This window comes from Gadus chalcogrammus, chromosome 12 (genome assembly GCF_026213295.1).
Source record: "Gadus chalcogrammus isolate NIFS_2021 chromosome 12, NIFS_Gcha_1.0, whole genome shotgun sequence".
In the NCBI taxonomy this organism is placed as follows: domain Eukaryota; kingdom Metazoa; phylum Chordata; class Actinopteri; order Gadiformes; family Gadidae; genus Gadus; species Gadus chalcogrammus.
In genome coordinates, this window is record NC_079423.1 from 8,951,390 (window position 1) to 8,968,889 (window position 17,500).

Below are 17,500 nucleotides of genomic sequence, written 5' to 3' on the forward strand. Positions count from 1 at the left end.
TCATGGGAGGACGTCAAAAAATCACCACCCATTCTCTGACACTTTAACCGTTAACCTTGGTTCAAACATTTAACGTCACACGCACACGCAGTGTATTTCAGATAATTAATGAATTCAGATGTCACAATGATCGTTTACATGGATAAGGAGTCCTACTGAATCAATTACTGCCGTTTATATCTAACTAATGATTGTTTTTGTAAAAGTGTAACGTCGAGCCTCAGCAGCTTTCTCACTCCTTATGTGCTACTGTATAAAACCTGGTTTTGCGCCTGCCCTAATTGCTTACGGCCATTCCACCCTGAACACGCCCGATCTCGTCTGATTTCGGAAGCTAAGCAGGGTCGGGCCTGGTTAGGACTTGGATGGGAGACCGCCTGGGAATACCAGGTGCTGTAAGCATTTTCTTTTTCAACTCGAGCTCATTGCCTCCGTGGCCTACCGTGGCGTACCGTGACCTGATGTTTACTGCCAACCGCTTTGGAGGATTTAAGCAACATACAAAAACTGACAACGTCTCTCAAAACTATTTTGTGAAACATGAGGACAGTATAGTGATACTGCCAGCAGGGAGCACCAGAGAGCTGAAACGACAGTTGTACATTTCTTAAACTTTCACCAACACAAACACGCACGCTCACTTCAGATCATGGAGGATGTCAAAAAATCACCACCCATTCTCTGACACTTTAACCGTTAACCTTGGTTCAAACATTTAACATCACACGCACACGCAGTGTATTTCAGATAATTAATGAATTCAGATGTCACAATGATCGTTTACATGGATAAGGAGTCCTACTGAATCAATTACTGCCGTTTATATCTAACTAATGATTGTTTTTGTAAAAGTGTAACGTCGAGCCTCAGCAGCTTTCTCACTCCTTATGTGCTACTGTATAAACCTGGTTTTGCGCCTACACTAATTGCATACGGCCATACCACCCTGCACACGCCCGATCTCGTCTGATCTCGGAAGCTAAGCAGGGTCGGGCCTGGTTAGTACTTGGATGGGAGACCGCCTGGGAATACCAGGTGCTGTAAACTTTTTCTTTTTCAACTCGAGCTCATTGACTCCGTGGCCTACCGTGGCGTACCGTGACCTGATGTTTACTGCCAACCGCTTTGGAGGATTTAAGCAACATACAAAAACTGACAACGTCTCTCAAAACTATTTTTGTGAAACATGAGGACAGTATAGTGATACTGCCAGCAGGGAGCACCAGAGAGCTGAACCGACAGTTGTACATTTCTTAAACTTTCACCAACACAAACACACACGCTCACTTCAGATCATGGGAGGACGTCAAAAAATCACCACCCATTCTCTGACACTTTAACCGTTAACCTTGGTTCAAACATTTAACATCACACGCACACGCAGTGTATTTCAGATAATTAATGAATTCAGATGTCACAATGATCGTTTACATGGATAGGAGTCCTACTGAATCAATTACTGCCGTTTATATCTAACTAATGATTGTTTTTGTAAGAGTGTAACGTCGAGCCTCAGCAGCTTTCTCACTCCTTATTGCTACTGTATAAAACCTGGTTTTGCGCCTGCACTAATTGCTTACGGCCATACCACCCTGAACACGCCCGATCTCGTCTGATCTCGGAAGCTAAGCAGGGTCGGGCCTGGTTAGTACTTGGATGGGAGACCGCCTGGGAATACCAGGTGCTGTAATCTTTTTCTTTTCAACTCGAGCTCATTGACTCCGTGGCCTACCGTGGCGTACCGTGACCTGATGTTTACTGCCAACCGCTTTGGAGGATTTAAGCAACATACAAAAACTGACAACGTCTCTCAAAACTATTTTTGTGAAACATGAGGACAGTATAGTGATACTGCCAGCAGGGAGCACCAGAGAGCTGAACCGACAGTTGTACATTTCTTAAACTTTCACCAACACAAACACGCACGCTCACTTCAGATCATGGGAGGACGTCAAAAAATCACCACCCATTCTCTGACACTTTAACCGTTAACCTTGGTTCAAACATTTAACATCACACGCACACGCAGTGTATTTCAGATAATTAATGAATTCAGATGTCACAATGATCGTTTACATGGATAAGGAGTTCTACTGAATCAATTACTGCCGTTTATATCTAACTAATGATTGTTTTGTAAGAGTGTAACTTCGAGCCTCAGCAGCTTTCTCACTCCTTATGTGCTACTGTATAAAACTTGGTTTTGCGCCTGCACTATTTGCTTACGGCCATACCACCCTGAACACGCCCGATCTCGTCTGATCTCGGAAACTAAGCAGGGTCGGGCCTGGTTAGTACTTGGATGGGAGACCGCCTGGGAATACCAGGTGCTGTAAGCTTTTTCTTTTTCAACTCGAGCTCATTGACTCCGTGGCGTACCGTGACCTGATGTTTACTGCCAACCGCTTTGGAGGATTTAAGCAACATACAAAAACTGACAACGTCTCTCAAAACTATTTTTGTGAAACATGAGGACAGTATAGTGATACTGCCAGCAGGAGCACCAGAGAGCTGAACCGACAGTTGTACATTTCTTAAACTTTCACCAACACAAACACGCACGCTCACTTCAGATCATGGGAGGACGTCAAAAAATCACCACCCATTCTCTGACACTTTAACCGTTAACCTTGGTTCAAACATTTAAACATCACACGCACACGCAGTGTTTTTCAGATAATTAATGAATTCAGATGTCACAATGATGGTTTACATGGATAAGGAGTCCTACTGAATCAATTACTGCCGTTTATATCTAACTAATGATTGTTTTTGTAAGAGTGTAACGTCGAGCCTCAGCAGCTTTCTCACTCCTTATGTGCTACTGTATAAAACCTGGTTTTGCGCCTGCACTAATTGCTTACGGCCATACCACCCTGAACACGCCCGATCTCGTCTGATCTCGGAAGCTAAGCAGGGTCGGGCCTGCTTAGTACTTGGATGGGAGTCCGCCTGGGAATACCAGGTGCTGTAAGCTTTTTCTTTTTCAACTCGAGCTCATTGACTCCGTGGCGTACCGTGACCTGATGTTTACTGCCAACCGCTTTGGAGGATTTAAGCACCATACAAAAACTGACAACGTCTCTCAAAACTGTTTTTGTGAAACATGAGGACAGTATAGTGATACTGCCAGCAGGGAGCACCAGAGAGCTGAACCGACAGTTGTACATTTCTTAAACTTTCACCAACACAAACACGCACGCTCACTTCAGATCATGGGAGGACGTCAAAAAATCCCACCCATTCTCTGACACTTTAAACCGTTAACCTTGGTTCAAACATTTAACATCACACGCACACGCAGTGTATTTCAGATAATTAATGAATTCAGATGTCACAATGATCGTTTACATGGATAAGGACTCCTACTGAATCAATTACTGCCGTTTATATCTAACTAATGATTGTTTTTGTAAAAGTGTAACGTCGAGCCTCAGCAGCTTTCTCACTCCTTATGTGCTACTGTATAAAACCTGGTTTTGCGAATGCACAATTTGCTTACGGACATACCACCCTGAACACGCCTGATATCGTCTGAACTCGGAAGCTAAGCAGGGTCGGGCCTGGTTAGTACTTGGATCGGAGACCGACTGGGAATACCCGGTGCTGTAAGCTTTTTCTTTTTCAACTCGAGCTCATTGACTCCGTGGCCTACCGTGGCGTACCGTGACCTGATGTTTACTGCCAACCGCTTTGGAGGATTTAAGCAACATACAAAAACTGACAACGTCTCTCAAAACTATTTTTGTGAAACATGAGGACAGTATAGGGATACTGCCAGCAGGGAGCACCAGAGAGCTGAACCGACAGTTGTACATTTCTTAAACTTTCACCAACACAAACACGCACGCTCACTTCAGATCATGGGAGGACGTCAAAAAATCACCACCCATTCTCTGACACTTTAAACCGTTAACCTTGGTTCAAACATTTAACATCACACGCACACGCAGTGTATTTCAGATAATTAATGAATTCAGATGTCACAATGATGGTTTACATGGATAAGGAGTCCTACTGAATCAATTACTGCCGTTTATATCTAACTAATGATTGTTTTTGTAAAAGTGTAACGTCGAGCCTCAGCAGCTTTCTCACTCCTTATGTGCTACTGTATAAAACCTGGTTTTGCGCCTGCACTATTTGTTTACGGCCATACCACCCTGAACACGCCAGATCTCGTCTGAATTCGGAAGCTAAGCAGGGTCGTGCCTGGTTAGTACTTGGATGGGAGACCGCCTGGGAATACCAGGTGCTGTAACCTTTTTCTTTTTCAACTCGAGCTCATTGACTCCGTGGCCTACCGTGGCGTACCGTGACCTGATGTTTACTGCCAACCGCTTTGGAGGATTTAAGCAACATACAAAAACTGACAACGTCTCTCAAAACTATTTTTGTGAAACATGAGGACAGTATAGTGATACTGCCAGCAGGGAGCACCAGAGAGCTGAACCGACAGTTGTACATTTCTTAAACTTTCACCAACACAAACACGCACGCTCACTTCAGATCATGGGAGGACGTCAAAAAATCACCACCCATTCTCTGACACTTTAACCGTTAACCTTGGTTCCAACATTTAACATCACACGCACACGCAGTGTATTTCAGATAATTAATGAATTCAGATGTCACAATGATCGTTTACATGGATAAGGAGTCCTACTGAATCAATTACTGCCGTTTATATCTAACTAATGATTGTTTTTGTAAGAGTGTAACGTCGAGCCTCAGCAGCTTTCTCACTCCTTATGTGCTACTGTATAAAACCTGGTTTTGCGCCTGCACTAATTGCTTACGGCCATACCACCCTGAACACGCCTGATCTCGTCTGATCTCGGAAGCTAAGCAGGGTCGGGCCTGGTTAGTACTCGGATGGGAGACCTCCTCAGAAGCCCAGGTTGCTGTAAGTTGTGACGGGTGTTACCAAAAAGAAAAAAAAAAAAAAAACACGCCTGATCTCGTCTGATCTCGGAAACTAAGCAGGATCGGGCCTGGTTAGTACTTGGATGGGAGACCGCCTGGGAATTCCAGGTGCTGTAAGCTTTTTCTTTTTCAACTCGAGCTCATTGACTCCGTGGCGTACCGTGACCTGATGTTTACTGCCAACCGCTTTGGAGGATTTAAGCAACATACAAAAACTGACAACGTCTCTCAAAACTATTTTTGTGAAACATGAGGACAGTATAGTGATACTGCCAGCAGGGAGCACCAGAGAGCTGAACCGACAGTTGTACATTTCTTAAACTTTCACCAACACAAACACGCACGCTCACTTCAGATCATGGGAGGACGTCAAAAAATCCCCACCCATTCTCTGACACTTTAACCGTTAACCTTGGTTCAAACATTTAACATCACACGCACACGCAGTGTATTTCAGATAATTAATGAATTCAGATGTCACAATGATGGTTTACATGGATAAGGAGTCCTACTGAATCAATTACTGCCGTTTATATCTAACTAATGATTGTTTTTGTAAGAGTGTAACGTCGAGCCTCAGCAGCTTTCTCACTCCTTATGTGCTACTGTATAAAACCTGGTTTTGCGCCTGCACTAGTTGCTTACGGCCATACCACCCTGAACACGCCCGATCTCGTCTGATCTCGGAAGCTAAGCAGGGTCGGGCCTGGTTAGTACTTGGATGGGAGACCGCCTGGGAATACCAGGTGCTGTAAGCTTTTTCTTTTTCAACTCGAGCTCATTGACTCCGTGGCGTACCGTGACCTGATGTTTACTGCCAACCGCTTTGGAGGATTTAAGCAACATACAAAAACTGACAACGTCTCTCAAAACTATTTTTGTGAAACATGAGGACAGTATAGTGATACTGCCAGCAGGGAGCACCAGAGAGCTGAACCGACAGTTGTACATTTCTTAAACTTTCACCAACACAAACACGCACGCTCACTTCAGATCATGGGAGGACGTCAAAAATCCCCACCCATTCTCTGACACTTTAACCGTTAACCTTGGTTCAAACATTTAACATCACACGCACACGCAGTGTATTTCAGATAATTAATGAATTCAGATGTCACAATGATCGTTTACATGGATAAGGAGTCCTACTGAATCAATTACTGCCGTTTATATCTAACTAATGATTGTTTTTGTAAGAGTGTAACGTCGAGCCTCAGCAGCTTTCTCACTCCTTATGTGCTACTGTATAAAACCTGGTTTTGCGCCTGCACTAATTGCTTACGGCCATACCACCCTGAACACGCCCGATCTCGTCTGATCTCGGAAGCTAAGCAGGGTCGGGCCTGGTTAGTACTTGGATGGGAGACCTCCTCAGAAGCCCAGGTTGCTGTAAGTAGTGACGGGTGTCACCAAAAGAAAAAAAAAAAACACGCCCGATCTCGTCTGATCTCGGAAGCTAAGCAGGGTCGGGCTTGGCTGGGAGACCGCCTGGGAATACCAGGTGCTGTAAGCTTTTTCTTTTTCAACTCGAGCTCATTGCCTCCGTGGCCTACCGTGGCGTACCGTGACCTGATGTTTACTGCCAATCGCTTTGGAGGATTTAAGCAACATATAAAAACTGACAACGTCTCTCAAAACTATTTTTGTGAAACATGAGGACAGTATAGTGATACTGCTAGCAGGGAGCACCAGAGAGCTGAACCGACAGTTGTACATTTCTTAAACTTTCACCAACACAAACACGCACGCTCACTTCAGATCATGGGAGGACGTCAAAAAATCACCACCCATTCTCTTACACTTTAACCGTTAACCTTGGTTCAAACATTTAACATCACACGCACACGCAGTGTATTTCAGATAATTAATGAATTCAGATGTCACAATGATCGTTTACATGGATAAGGAGTCCTACTGAATCAATTACTGCCGTTTATATCTAACTAATGATTGTTTTTGTAAAAGTGTAACCTCGAGCCTCAGCAGCTTTCTCACTCCTTATGTGCTACTGTATAAAACCTGGTTTTGCGCCTACACTAATTGCTTACGGCCATACCACCCTGAACACGCCCGATCTCGTCTGATCTCGGAAGCTAAGCAGGGTCGGGCCTGGTTAGTACTTGGATGGGAGACCGCCTGGGAATACCAGGTGCTGTAAGCTTTTTCTTTTTCAACTCGAGCTCATTGACTCCGTGGCCTACCGTGGCGTACCGTGACCTGATGTTTACTGCCAACCGCTTTGGAGGATTTAAGCAACATACAAAAACTGACAACGTCTCTCAAAACTATTTTTGTGAAACATGAGGACAGTATAGTGATACTGCCAGCAGGGAGCACCAGAGAGCTGAACCGACAGTTGTACATTTCTTAAACTTTCACCAACACAAACACGCACGCTCACTTCAGATCATGGGAGGACGTCAAAAAATCACCACCCATTCTCTGACACTTTAACCGTTAACCTTGGTTCAAACATTTAACATCACACGCACACGCAGTGTATTTCAGATAATTAATGAATTCAGATGTCACAATGATCGTTTACATGGATAAGGAGTCCTACTGAATCAATTACTGCCGTTTATATCTAACTAATGATTGTTTTTGTAAAAGTGTAACGTCAAGCCTCAGCAGCTTTCTCACTCCTTATGTGCTACTGTATAAAACCTGGTTTTGCGCCTGCACTAATTGCTTACGGCCATACCACCCTGAACACGCCCGATCTCGTCTGATCTCGGAAACTAAGCAGGGTCGGGCCTGGTTAGTACTTGGATGGGGGACCGCCTGGGAATACCAGGTGCTGTAAGCTTTTTCTTTTTCAACTCGAGCTCATTGACTCCGTGGCGTACCGTGACCTGATGTTTACTGCCAACCGCTTTGGAGGATTTAAGCAACATACAAAAACTGACAACGTCTCTCAAAACTATTTTTGTGAAACATGAGGACAGTATAGTGATACTGCCAGCAGGGAGCACCAGAGAGCTGAACCGACAGTTGTACATTTCTTAAACTTTCACCAACACAAACACGCACGCTCACTTCAGATCATGGGAGGACGTCAAAAAATCACCACCCATTCTCTGACACTTTAACCGTTAACCTTGGTTCAAACATTTAACGTCACACGCACACGCAGTGTATTTCAGATAATTAATGAATTCAGATGTCACAATGATCGTTTACATGGATAAGGAGTCCTACTGAATCAATTACTGCCGTTTATATCTAACTAATCATTGTTTTTGTAAAAGTGTAACGTCGAGCCTCAGCAGCTTTCTCACTCCTTATGTGCTACTGTATAAAACCTGGTTTTGCGCCTGCACTAATTGCTTACGGCCATTCCACCCTGAACACGCCCGATCTCGTCTGATTTCGGAAGCTAAGCAGGGTCGGGCCTGGTTAGTACTTGGATGGGAGACCTCCTCAGAAGCCCAGGTTGCTGTAAGTAGTGACGGGTGTCACCAAAAGAAAAAAAAAAAAAAACACGCCCGATCTCGTCTGATCTCGGAAGCTAAGCAGGGTCGGGCCTGGTTAGTACTTGGATGGGAGACCGCCTGGGAATACCAGGTGCTGTACACTTTTTCTTTTTCAACTCGAGCTCATTGACTCCGTGGCCTACCGTGGCGTACCGTGACCTGATGTTTACTGCCAACCGCTTTGGAGGATTTAAGCAACATACAAAAACTGACAACGTCTCTCAAAACTATTTTTGTGAAACATGAGGACAGTATAGTGATACTGCCAGCAGGGAGCACCAGAGAGCTGAACCGACAGTTGTACATTTCTTAAACTTTCACCAACACAAACACGCACGCTCACTTCAGATCATGGGAGGACGTCAAAAAATCACCACCCATTCTCTGACACTTTAACCGTTAACCTTGGCAAGGCAAGGCAAGGCAACTTTATTTATATAGCACTTTTCATACACAAGGCAGACTCAAAGTGCTTCACATATAAACATTGTTATACATTAAAAAAGAAAAGAAAACATATGCAAAGAAATTAGTAAAATAGAAAGTTAAAAGGCTTTTTAGTAAGTAAAATTGAAAGTGAGTTAAAAAGGCATTTTAGTAAAATAAAGCTAAAGTATTTAAGATTTAGCAGAAAGCTAAAGCAAACATAAAAGTCTTCAATCTTGTTTTGAAGGTGCTCAGAGTTGGGGCAAGTCTTAAATCCTCAGGGAGTTTATTCCAGCTATTTGTTGCATAGTAACTAAATCCTGTTTTCCCATGTTTCGTGTTTACTCGGGGGATAATTAACAGATTGGTCTCAGAAGATCTTAGTGTTCTAGAAGGCTTATGTAGTGGAAGCATATCAGTTAAATATTTTGGGCCTAAACCATGTAGGGATTTATAGGTTAGCAACATGATTTTAAAATCAATTCTCTGACTTACAGGAAGCCAATGTAACGATTTAAGAATTGGTGTAATATGTTCAAATTTTTTGGTCTTTGTTAATACTCTAGCAGCAGCATTCTGAACAAGCTGAAGCTTCCTTAGAGTTTGTTTTGGGAGACCTGTAAGGAGACCATTGCAGTAATCAAGCTTACTAGTGATAAAGGCATGTACAAGTTTTTGTAAGTCTTCTGTGGACATGAGCCCTCTAAGTCTTGCTACATTTTTAAGGTGATAATATGCAGATTTTGTAACTGATTTGATGTGACTTTCGAAATGTAAATCAGAATCCATGATAACCCCTAGGTTTCTGGCTTTGATTGAGGTTTTCAGGGACAGAGAGTGAAGGTGTTGGGTTACTTTAAGCCTTTCCGTTTTAGCACCAAATACAATTATCTCTGTTTTATCCTCATTTAGCTGAAGGAAATTTTGGCACATCCAGTCTTTCACTTGCTCAATGCACTGGCACAGCAGATCTATGGGCCGATAGTCATTTGGTGATAGCGATACATAGATTTGCGTGTCCTAGTGGGAGCATGTAGATGTTGAATAAAGAGGGTCCTAAGATCGAACCTTGTGGGACTCCACACATCACGTTGGTTGATTCTGATACAAAGTCGCCGATGGAAACAAAGTAGTTCCTATTTTGTAGGTAGGATCTGAACCAATTTAAGACTGTGCCTGAAAGCCCCACCCAGTTTTCTAACCTGTCCAAAAGTATTGTATGGTCTACAGTGTCGAATGCAGCACTGAGGTCTAGTAGCATTAGTATTGAGGTTTTTCCAGAGTCTGTGTTAAGACGGATGTCGTTTACAACTTTAATGAGGGCGGTCTCAGTGCTGTGCAGGGGTCGAAATCCTGATTGGAAGGTGTCATAACAACCAGTTGATGCCAGGAAGTGATTAAGTTGCTGGAGGACAACTTTCTCAATGATTTTACTTATGAAGGGCAGATTTGATATTGGTCTGTAGTTGTTAATAATAGAGGTATCTAGGCTCCGCTTTTTTAAAAGGGGTTTAATAACTGCAGTTTTCAGGGCTTTTGGAAAGTTGCCTGACTGGAGAGAGTTGTTAACTATCTGCAATATGTCTATTGCTAGGCAGTCAAAAACATTCTTAAAGAGGTTGGTAGGTAAAGAATCAAGGCAACAGGTGGATGGCTTTAGTTGTGTAACAGTTTCCACAAGAGTTTTAGAGTCAATAACATTAAAGCATGCCATCCCTGCCACGTTACTTTTGCCTGAACAGGGTGGTAGTCCAACATTTTTGTTTGAAGTGGAGATATTGATGGCGCGTCTGATGCCTTCAATTTTATCAGTATAAAAAGCTGCAAACTCATTGCATTTCTGCGTGGAATGGAGATCAGGTGGAATTTGTGTTGGGGGGGTTGGTCAGTCTGTCAACAGTTGCAAATAGGGTTTTTGCATTATTATTATTGGATTTAATGATATTGGAGAAAAATGTTTCTCTAGCACTTTTTAAGTCTGAATTGTAGGCATGGAGGCTCTCTTTGTAGATATCATGGTGAATTTGAAATTTTGTTTTACGCCAGATGCGTTCAACCTTCCTGCATTCTTTTTTCTGTGCTGTTACAGAGGCAGCTTTTCTCCAGGGTGCCTTTTGCTTTCCAGAAATCGTTTTAACCTTATAAGGTGCAATGACATCCATGATTTTCAAAATTTTCAAATTAAAGTTTTCTACAAGATCATCAGCAGAACATGGGTTGAGAGGTGGTAGTAAGGAGATGGCCTTTCTAAAAAGTACATACGATTCTTCATTGATATACCGTTTTTTGACAGTATTTGATTTTGTCTGTATGTCGGGAATAAACGATATATTAAAGAAAACACAAAAGTGGTCAGACAAGGAAGGATCAGTCACAGAGAGATCAGAAACATTGAGGCCCTTTGTGATAACCAGGTCTAGAGTGTGGCCCTTACAATGAGTAGTCTCTTTCACATGTTGGGACAGTTCAAATGTGTCCAAAATGGTAAAAAGTTTTTTTGCACACTTGTCATTCAAATCATCAGTATGAAAATTGAAGTCACCAGTTATAACTAGACAGTCAAAGTCTGTGGAGATGCTAGACAATAATTCTGTGAATTCATCGAAAAAATTTGCAGAGTATGTGGGTGGCCTGTAAATAATTAATAGGAGAACTCTGGGGGAGCATTTCAATACAGCACAAAGGTATTCGAATGATGGAAAATCACCAAATAACATCTGTTTCCCCTGAAAATCATTTTTAAATATAACAGCAACCCCTCCACCTCTTTTCCCAGATCTACATGCATCAAAAAAGTTATAGTTGGGAGGAGCTGTCTCTATCAGAACGGTTGCACTGTTATTTTGTTCCAGCCATGTTTCAGTTAAAAACATAAAATCCAGTTTAGAGGTGGTAATAAAATCATTAACTAAAAATGATTTGTTATTAAGAGACCTAACATTAAGTAGACCCATCTTGATGGTGTTGTTGATAGGCTTTAAGGTTGTTTTTGGTTTGGAGGAAATATGTATGAGATTTGTGAGGTTAGCAGTGTGTCTACGTTTCCCTTTGTTTACTCTCTTAGTGGTTACAGCAGGAATGCAAAAGTTGCCATGTTTTGACATAGGCAACCTTGGGTTCAGCAGATTATGCGAAACGTCCTTTATACTTTGTCTACGGCTGAACCCTTTCTTGTCTCAGTAATACTCAGGACTACTATCAGTACAGGGGGCGGGGGGCTGGGGCGCTCTCCGCTTTGGTGTTATCAGCCTGTGTGAATGACCTGGCGATGCTATCATTGACACAGATGCAAGTTTGATGCCTACATATTCCTGTTTCTTAAATTCAGCTGGAAAATCGCAAAGGGAGGAGACAGTGGAGCTGGAGTTGTTGTGGCTATGGGAGAGATGAGGAGGGGGGTGGCCGTTCCTCGCCAAGCCAGCATCAGCGATGGGGGAGGGCACGGTGTCCATGGTGTCGGGCAGGCTGTTGTCTCTCTTCAAGGTCTTTGGTCTGTAATGCAGAGGAGGGGGGGGGAGGCCGTTCCTCGTCAAGCCAGCATCAGCGATTGGGGAAGGCACAGTGTTGATGGCGTCGGGCGGGCTGTTGTCTCTCTTCAAGGTCTGTGGGCTGTCTGCTATCTGTGTGTCAGATAGTGGCAGAGTAGATGTGTGGGGGAGGCTGTAGTCTCGCTTCTTCTCAACCTGTGCTCTGATTGCGGCCTGTGCGTCAGACCATGGCAAGATTGTGGCCTGTGCGTAAAGCGAGAAGAGAAGATTGTCCCTCAACAGTTTTGAGCCTAACCTGTTTGGGTGTAGGCCATCTGCTCTGAAAAGATATTTGCGCCCCCAGAATAAGTTGAAATTGTCAATAAAGCCCCTTCCTCTTTCATTGCAGACTCTGGAAAGCCATGTATTCAGTGCAAGTAGACGACTGAATCTGTTTATTCCCCTGTCAACTGATGGTATGGGTCCACTGATGAATGAGTTGATGTGTATTTTGTCCAGTGTATCCAATAGATCAGTGTAATCCCTCTTCAGAAGTTCTGACTGTTCTCTTTGAACATCATTAAATCCTGCATGCACAATAATCTGTGAGATTTTGGGGTTCTCCAATATGACTTTGGCTAGTTTATGGTTGATATCACTAACAATTCCATTTGGGAAGAAGCATGTTTTGATCTTCTTACCGGTTATATCCTTGATGGTTGAGTCTCCTATAATCAGAGTGTCTGGTTCATCTGCTTCCTCTGAGATGGGCCCTTGTTGGACGGTGGCAGACACATGCGCAGCCCGCCTCCGTGGCGACTGGTTGTTCCATGTCTGTCCGTACCGTCTGTCCGGACACATTTCAGGGGTCAGGGGTGCACGGGTGGCCGAGGCATGCGCAGCTCGCCTCCATGGCGACTGGTTCATGTTCCGTCTCTGTCCGCACTGTCCGTCCGGACGCATCTCGGGGCTCAGGGGTGCATGGGTGGCAGGCTCGTTCGTGGACTCTTGAAGTGGCAGGAACCGGTTCTTCAGTGGCAGGGTTAATTTCAGTGACGGGCTAATCCGGCTGATAACTTTAGCTTTGGGTAGTTTAGCATTTGGCGTTGAGTGATCTTGTTGATTCACTTTGGTATGTTGTTTTGGCTTAGCGCCGACTCTGTGCCAGTGAAACGCAGCTGGAACTGTCTCTCTCTTGTCCAGCTTCGGGAAGGATACAGTGTAGCTTTGATCATCTTGCTGTATCTGAGTGAGCTCAGCAAACTCACCCATCGGCACTGTATCCTGTAGGGGTCCTTTGCATTTTTCTAATGCTGCTAGTCTCGTTTCAATTAAAGCCACCCTCTGTTGCATTTTGGTGCAGTCTGTGCATTTCCCAGTCTCCGTGCCTGAGATATCCGAGTACAGAGGCATGTTGTCGATAGGAAAGTCCAAGGCTTTTTCTGCGGTCTGATCCGGGAGTAAAAAGTGCCAAAATGTATTGTTGAATCGAGCGATGGAGGACGACGAAAACAAACTATATACTGTTAGGTATTATGATCATGAAATAAAATAAGATAAAGTAGATCTAAATGATGAATTAAGTAGTTTTTTCCAATGCCTAGCGGAGCTTCGGGAAACATGACCTCTCTCTGCTGCTGCTCTCTGCTCTCCTCTCTCCAACATGAAAAGAGGAGAGCAGATGTTAAATGTTTGGTTCAAACATTTAACATCACACGCTCACGCAGTGTATTTCAGATAATTAATGAATTCAGATGTCACAATGATCGTTTACATGGATAAGGAGTCCTACTGAATCAATTACTGCCGTTTATATCTAACTAATGATTGTTTTTGTAAAAGTGTAACGTCAAGCCTCAGCAGCTTTCTCACTCCTTATGTGCTACTGTATAAAACCTGGTTTTGCGCCTGCACTAATTGCTTACGGCCATACCACCCTGAACACGCCCGATCTCGTCCGATCTCGGAAGCTAAGCAGGGTCGGGCCTGGTTAGTACTTGGATGGGAGACCGCCTGGGAATACCAGGTGCTGTAAGCTATTTCTTTTTCAACTCGAGCTCATTGACTCCGTGGCCTACCGTGGCGTACCGTGACCTGATGTTTACTGCCAACCGCTTTGGAGGATTTAAGCAACATACAAAAACTGACAACGTCTCTCAAAACTATTTTTGTGAAACATGAGGACAGTATAGTGATACTGCCAGCAGGGAGCACCAGAGAGCTGAACCGACAGTTGTACATTTCTTAAACTTTCACCAACACAAACACGCACGCTCACTTCAGGGCCCCGTTTCCCGATAACGATGGATCCACGCTCGTATGATCATTCTCACGATGGATCTTGCGATCCATCGTCAATTTCTTTGGAGCGTTTCCCGAAACTCCTCTTAACGTGAACGCGCATTCGCTGCACTCACGACGTCGTAGGATTGTAACTGTCTACTGACACGGTGCTGAAATGGGCTCCGTAGGAGGGGGAGACGCAGGAATGTCGCAGGAAAATTGTGTTAAAAAGGGTTAAAATATATCCCCATCAAGGACAACAGCAGAGTAGCCTACGAAAAAAATAGACTGCAATTATATGAATGCTAAAGACATTAAAACACAATTGATTAGGCTTAAACCGACATATATCAGTCCTAATCCTGAATGCACTGTGCGTTTCACGGCATTTTCCCCCCTGAAATAATTCCTCTTCACACCTGTGAATAACCCGGGAGACGTCCATGATGAGGAATACAACGATGCCCACCGTCTGGCCCGGTGCATCGTTGAGCGCACGATCGGGAGGTGGAAGTTGCGCTTAGATGCCTTCACAAGTCAGGCGGAGGGCTCCAGTTTTCGCCGGCCAAGTCATGCGCCGTGATATGTGTGACGGCTATGTTGCACAACATTGCAGCTAAGGCTGGGGTGGCATTGCTTGAACCGGAGGACGTTGAGGACGATGACGATGAGGAAGATCGGTGTGAGGACGGCCTCCCTCATAACTACGCGGCTGGTTTTCATGCGCGTCGAATAGTGATTGAGACTTTTTTTTAACCCCCTCCACCCTCCCTCATGTCACTAAACATTCCCGTCAACGTGACCAATCCCCACCATATCCCAGCCTTTTGCCTGCTCCTTTGCTTGTTTTTTATATATTTTTTATTTCTTTATGTTTTATTTTTTTTAATTTATTTTATTTCGTTATTTTTTATTTTTTTTAATTTAAAAAAATTTTTACATTATTTTATGCTATGTTTTATGAGTAGCCTATGTCAGTCTGCACAAATCCCCCCACTTTCTCTCACACATTTTGAGTGCCCTGCCTGCGCAAACATTTTCTGGACTGTCCGGTTTTATTTTGGCCATTTTAACATCTTTATTAATAAATTAATTAATAATCTTTATTAATTACCAAACTAAGAACATAAAGGCGCAATGCGTTTTAATAAAACGCATCCAATAGACGGAATGTCCGATGGTGTCGCCACTGAGGCTATAGCTGACGATGCTCTTAGCGTCCTACGAGTACCTACGAGCACCCCTGGAGTACTCGTTAGCTACGAGCGTTTTCAAGACGTTCGTTCCCCACGATGCTTTCGGGAAACGCGGTGAAAACTCTACGATAGCCTTTCGACACCCTTCACGATCCACTTAGGCTAACGACGCTTTCGGGAAACGGGGCCCAGATCATGGGAGGACGTCAAAAAATCACCACCCATTCTCTGACACTTTAACCGTTAACCTTGGTTCAAACATTTAACATCACACGCACACGCAGTGTATTTCAGATAATTAATGAATTCAGATGTCACAATGATCGTTTACATGGATAAGGAGTCCTACTGAATCAATTACTGCCGTTTATATCTAACTAATGATTGTTTTTGTAAAAGTGTAACGTCGAGCCTCAGCAGCTTTCTCACTCCTTATGTGCTACTGTATAAAACCTGGTTTTGCGCCTGGACTAATTGCTTACGGCCATACCACCCTGAACACGCCTGATCTCGTTTGATCTCGGAAGCTAAGCAGGGTCGGGCCTGGTTAGTACTTGGATGGGAGACCGCCTGGGAATACCAGGTGCTGTAAGCCTTTTCTTTTTCAACTCGAGCTCATTGCCTCCGTGGCCTACCGTGGCGTACCGTTACCTGATGTTTACTGCCAACCGCTTTGGAGGATTTAAGCAACATACAAAAACTGACAACGTCTCTCAAAACTATTTTTGTGAAACATGAGGACAGTATAGTGATACTGCCAGCAGGGAGCACCAGAGAGCTGAACCGACAGTTGTACATTTCTTAAACTTTCACCAACACAAACACGCACGCTCACTTCAGATCATGGGAGGACGTCAAAAAATCACCACCCATTCTCTGACACTTTAACCGTTAACCTTGGTTCAAACATTTAACATCACACGCACACGCAGTGTATTTCAGATGATTAATGAATTCAGATGTCACAATGATCGTTTACATGGATAAGGAGTCCTGCTGAATCAATTACTGCCGTTTATATCTAACTAATGATTGTTTTTGTAAGAGTGTAACGTCGAGCCTCAGCAGCTTTCTCACTCCTTATGTGCTACTGTATAAAACCTGGTTTTGCGCCTGCACTAATTGCTTACGGCCATACCACCCTGAACACGCCCGATCTCGTCTGATCTCGGAAGCTAAGCAGGGTCGGGCCTGGTTAGTACTTGGTTGGGAGACTGCCTGGGAATACCAGGTGCTGTAAGCTTTTTCTTTTTCAACTCGAGCTCATTGCCTCCGTGGCCTACCGTGGCGTACCGTGACCTGATGTTTACTGCCAACCGCTTTGGAGGATTTAAGCAACATACAAAAACTGACAACGTCTCTCAAAACTATTTTTGTGAAACATGAGGACAGTATAGTGATACTGCCAGCAGGGAGCACCAGAGAGCTGAAACGACAGTTGTACATTTCTTAAACTTTCACCAACACAAACACGCACGCTCACTTCAGATCATGGGAGGACGTCAAAAAATCACCACCCATTCTCTGACACTTTAACCGTTAACCTTGGTTCAAACATCACACGCACACGCAGTGTATTTCAGATAATTAATGAATTCAGATGTCACAATGATCGTTTACATGGATAAGGAGTCCTACTGAATCAATTACTGCCGTTTATATCTAACTAATGATTGTTTTTGTAAAAGTGTAACGTCGAGCCTCAGCAGCTTTCTCACTCCTTATG

General features: G+C 43.8%; 15 non-coding genes and 1 pseudogene across 15 annotated transcripts; all 16 read left to right on the top strand.

Moving 5' to 3' along the window:
• The first annotated feature begins 283 nt into the window (after positions 1-283).
• Positions 284-402, top strand: LOC130395437 (5S ribosomal RNA). The gene has a single exon (XR_008898493.1). It is a non-coding gene; the product is annotated as a 5S ribosomal RNA (ribosomal RNA).
• A 526-nt stretch (positions 403-928) lies between these two features.
• Positions 929-1,047, top strand: LOC130394237 (5S ribosomal RNA). The gene has a single exon (XR_008897416.1). It is a non-coding gene; the product is annotated as a 5S ribosomal RNA (ribosomal RNA).
• A 527-nt stretch (positions 1,048-1,574) lies between these two features.
• Positions 1,575-1,693, top strand: LOC130399919 (5S ribosomal RNA). The gene has a single exon (XR_008902411.1). It is a non-coding gene; the product is annotated as a 5S ribosomal RNA (ribosomal RNA).
• A 527-nt stretch (positions 1,694-2,220) lies between these two features.
• Positions 2,221-2,339, top strand: LOC130400537 (5S ribosomal RNA). The gene has a single exon (XR_008903019.1). It is a non-coding gene; the product is annotated as a 5S ribosomal RNA (ribosomal RNA).
• A 519-nt stretch (positions 2,340-2,858) lies between these two features.
• Positions 2,859-2,977, top strand: LOC130401029 (5S ribosomal RNA). The gene has a single exon (XR_008903491.1). It is a non-coding gene; the product is annotated as a 5S ribosomal RNA (ribosomal RNA).
• A 519-nt stretch (positions 2,978-3,496) lies between these two features.
• Positions 3,497-3,615, top strand: LOC130396056 (5S ribosomal RNA; annotated as a pseudogene).
• A 530-nt stretch (positions 3,616-4,145) lies between these two features.
• Positions 4,146-4,264, top strand: LOC130395593 (5S ribosomal RNA). Its single transcript, XR_008898635.1, has one exon. It is a non-coding gene; the product is annotated as a 5S ribosomal RNA (ribosomal RNA).
• A 529-nt stretch (positions 4,265-4,793) lies between these two features.
• On the top strand, positions 4,794-4,913 carry LOC130394869 (5S ribosomal RNA). The gene has a single exon (XR_008897986.1). It is a non-coding gene; the product is annotated as a 5S ribosomal RNA (ribosomal RNA).
• A 652-nt stretch (positions 4,914-5,565) lies between these two features.
• Positions 5,566-5,684, top strand: LOC130397572 (5S ribosomal RNA). The gene has a single exon (XR_008900158.1). It is a non-coding gene; the product is annotated as a 5S ribosomal RNA (ribosomal RNA).
• A 518-nt stretch (positions 5,685-6,202) lies between these two features.
• LOC130394157 (5S ribosomal RNA) lies at positions 6,203-6,322 on the top strand. The gene has a single exon (XR_008897343.1). It is a non-coding gene; the product is annotated as a 5S ribosomal RNA (ribosomal RNA).
• Positions 6,323-6,968: 646 nt separating this feature from the next.
• Positions 6,969-7,087, top strand: LOC130397573 (5S ribosomal RNA). Its single transcript, XR_008900159.1, has one exon. It is a non-coding gene; the product is annotated as a 5S ribosomal RNA (ribosomal RNA).
• A 529-nt stretch (positions 7,088-7,616) lies between these two features.
• Positions 7,617-7,735, top strand: LOC130400665 (5S ribosomal RNA). Its single transcript, XR_008903143.1, has one exon. It is a non-coding gene; the product is annotated as a 5S ribosomal RNA (ribosomal RNA).
• A 519-nt stretch (positions 7,736-8,254) lies between these two features.
• Positions 8,255-8,374, top strand: LOC130395430 (5S ribosomal RNA). Its single transcript, XR_008898487.1, has one exon. It is a non-coding gene; the product is annotated as a 5S ribosomal RNA (ribosomal RNA).
• Positions 8,375-14,214: 5,840 nt separating this feature from the next.
• On the top strand, positions 14,215-14,333 carry LOC130395529 (5S ribosomal RNA). The gene has a single exon (XR_008898577.1). It is a non-coding gene; the product is annotated as a 5S ribosomal RNA (ribosomal RNA).
• A 1,917-nt stretch (positions 14,334-16,250) lies between these two features.
• LOC130400102 (5S ribosomal RNA) lies at positions 16,251-16,369 on the top strand. The gene has a single exon (XR_008902584.1). It is a non-coding gene; the product is annotated as a 5S ribosomal RNA (ribosomal RNA).
• Positions 16,370-16,898: 529 nt separating this feature from the next.
• Positions 16,899-17,017, top strand: LOC130400601 (5S ribosomal RNA). Its single transcript, XR_008903079.1, has one exon. It is a non-coding gene; the product is annotated as a 5S ribosomal RNA (ribosomal RNA).
• The last annotated feature ends 483 nt before the right edge of the window (positions 17,018-17,500 follow it).